This window comes from Neofelis nebulosa, chromosome 11 (assembly GCF_028018385.1).
Source record: "Neofelis nebulosa isolate mNeoNeb1 chromosome 11, mNeoNeb1.pri, whole genome shotgun sequence".
In the NCBI taxonomy this organism is placed as follows: Eukaryota; Metazoa; Chordata; class Mammalia; order Carnivora; family Felidae; genus Neofelis; species Neofelis nebulosa.
Genome location: NC_080792.1, coordinates 50599503 through 50602654, shown reverse-complemented (window position 1 = coordinate 50602654; position 3152 = coordinate 50599503). Strand labels below are relative to the sequence as shown.

At 43.4% G+C, this 3152-nt stretch overlaps 1 pseudogene; it reads right to left on the bottom strand.

Moving 5' to 3' along the window:
- Window positions 1-294: 294 nt before the first annotated feature.
- LOC131489598 (large ribosomal subunit protein eL21-like) lies at window positions 295-2801 on the bottom strand (annotated as a pseudogene).
- Window positions 2802-3152: the final 351 nt, after the last annotated feature.

The following is a 3152-nucleotide window of genomic DNA, read 5'->3' as shown; positions in this document are numbered from 1 at the left end:
ATTCTTATTATGTGCACCTAAAAGGGTAAGTTTACTGTGAATCTGCTTTCTAAAAAGTAAAAATGAATAAATATGGTCTCTAAGACACTGTTTTCCAAATCTCCATTAGTGAGATACAACCCATCAGTGAGTTATGAACTCAATTTAACAGGTTGTGATTGGCATTTTAAAAGGTGCAATAGAACAAAATAGGAATATCAGAGTCTGTAAACAGTAAAAGGAATATTGTTAATGAAGCATTTGCTTCTGTTCCCCGTATATGTATGTGATATAATTATTATTTATTTTATTTTTACAGTCTTGACGTCTTTTATTTTTTTACACTTATCATGCCATGAATTCATAGGGAATGGGTTCCAACAGCTCAGGCTCCTTTCCATTGGTTCTAACAAAATGTGCTTCTCTGGGTGGGGCAGGCTGGCGCTTCAGTTGAACCCAAGTACCTTTCTCCTTGGCTTCCTTCTTTTTCTGATCATTTTCCTTCACACGCTTCAGGAAGCTGTCTCGGCTCTTTGAATGCTTAATGTGCTCAATACGTACGTTAATTCTCTTAGCAAGAATCTTGCCCTTAACTTATTTGTTTACAACAATGCCAACAGCATGCTGGGTAACATTGTAGACTCTTCCAGTTTTGCCATGGTAACATTTGTGGGGCATTCCTTTTTGAACAGTGCCCATTCCCTTGATGTCCACAATATCACCTTTCTTGTAGATTCGCATGTATGTTGCCAAAGGAACAACTCCATGTTTTCTAAAAGGCCTAGAGAACATACAGCGAGTAGCTCTCCTCTTTCCCTTTGTGTTGGTCTTTTGGCGAATTACTGGAAGGTGGCGGTTCCCCTGTATGTGATATAATTAAATATCAGGAAAAAGATATCATGGTCAGAGTGTTCTCTTTTTAAGTTTATTTATTTTGAGAAAGAGAGGATGGCAGCAGCAGAGAAAGAGGGAGAAAGAAAGAATCCCAAAAAGGCTCCACACTGTCAGCTCAGAGCCCTAGTGGGGCTTGAACTCATGAAACACGAGATCATAACCTGAGCCAAAATTAAGAGTTAGACGTGGACGCTTAACCCACTGAGCCACCCAGGTACCCCCATGGTCAGAGTATTTTTAACAGAGGGAATTTAACACAGGAAACTTGTTTCACAAATGATGAATAGGTAGAGAAGCCAAATAAGGGAAGATAAGACAACCCAGAGATCAGCAATGGCAGAAACCACATACCTTTCGACTGGAGGGATAAAGGGAAGTAGCAGTGTTGCTGGGTCCCAGAGTTGGGGTCATCCTGGAGAAGCTTAAATCGCAGGGGGACATTTTTGGCTGGAGCTGGAGCCACAGAGAAGAGCTAGTCACTGTCAAAGATGCACTGCAGGCAGAGAAAGATGGGGAGAATCATCCTGGCTTTCCCATTCCTCCCACCCTCCAGTGTCAGGGCAGGACTGCACATGAGTGGCACCCACCCAGAAATCAGTTAACGTAACTTGGGAGCCGTGGAAATACAGCCTCTTGGGATCAGCATCCTTAAAACTTGGCAGAGGAAGAGCAAGGAATGGATTTGAGAGCAAACAGTCCCAGGGTTGGCATAGCTGTGAAGTAAAACACATTTCTGATCGAAGGTCAAATTCCAAAAGGTTTAAAAGCCATTACTTTAGGAGACAAAGCTATTCTCTATGTTATTCGCTCTATATACAGGAAGAATAAAGTTACACTTTCGACCATTAGAGGATGCCAAATTTTGCCCTTTAGGATGTGTTTGAAAAGGCAGTTTGAATTAAAGAAGTTGGATTGTAAGACTAACCCACTTGTCTCCTTACTACCGGAGGAGTCATACCAAGATCTCTTAGCAAAGGTAAAACTCTTAGCAAATGTAGATGAAATTTAGGCTAGGAACAACAGAGCAGGAAGAAAGTACACAAGAGGCAAATGTGTAAGCAAAGTAATAGTGTGGAAGGAAAATAATAGCAGTTAAAAATCAATATGCTGAGTATCAAATGGCCTCTGTCAGCAGCTGTTTGTGTGACAGCTCTATAAAACTTCCTGGATCCACAAGGAGTAGCAGCCATAATTCATCAACACAACCTTATTCCTGACTCTGATGACTATTTAGTTATTCCCGTTCCAAAGTTTTGACCTTGAATTATTTGGGATTTCTGATCTCAAGAAATGACTCCTGAGGCTCCCTCATTGAGTCAAAACTACTGCTTGATTCCTTGTGTTTAAAAACACTCAGAGCCACTCTCCCCTCCAGCCATCCAAAATGTCGAATGGAAAGAAGGCTAAGGGGAAGTGGGTGGCCCCAGTCCCTGCTGTCATGAAGAAGCAGGAGGCTGAGAAGGTGGTCAATCCATTGTTGGCGAAAAGGGCCAAGAATTTTGGCATCAGATAGGACATTGAGCCCAAAAGGGATCTCACCTGCTTTGTCAAATGCCGTCACCTGCTTTGTCAAATGCCGCCCCCCCCCCCCCCACCTACATCCTGCTGCAGCAGCAAAGGGCTGTTCTCTACAAATGTCTGAAAGTTCCTCCTGCAATTAAGCAGGTCACCCAGCTTTGCACTGCCAAACAATTATTCAGCTGCTTATACTGGCCCACAAATACAGACCTCTGGTCAAAGCAAGAGGAGTAGAGACTGTTGGCTCAGGCTGAGAAGAAAGCTGCTGGCAAAAGGGGTGTCCCCACTAAGAGGCCTCCTGTCCTTCGAGCTGGGGTTTATATGTCACCACCTTGGTAGAAAACAAGAAGGCTCACCTGGTAGTGATTGCACATGATGTGGATCACATTGAGCTGGTTGTCTTCCTGCATGCCCTGTGTTGTTAGATGGTGGTTACCTACTGAATTATCAGGCGGAAGGCCAGCCTGGAGTGTGTGGTCCACAGGAAGACCAGGAAGACCTGCACTACTGTCACCTTCACACACATTAACTCAGAAGACAAAGGAGCTCTGGCTAAGCTGGTGGAAGCTATCAGGACCAATTACAATGACAGATATGACGACATACGCCATCACTGGGGAGGCAACATCCTGGGTCCAAAGTGGGTTGCTGGCATTACCAAGCTGGAAAAGCAAAGGCTAAAGAACTGGCCACCAAACTGGGCTAAGTGTACACTGTTGAATTTTCTGTACATAAAAGAAAATTGTTTTCACAAAACAAAA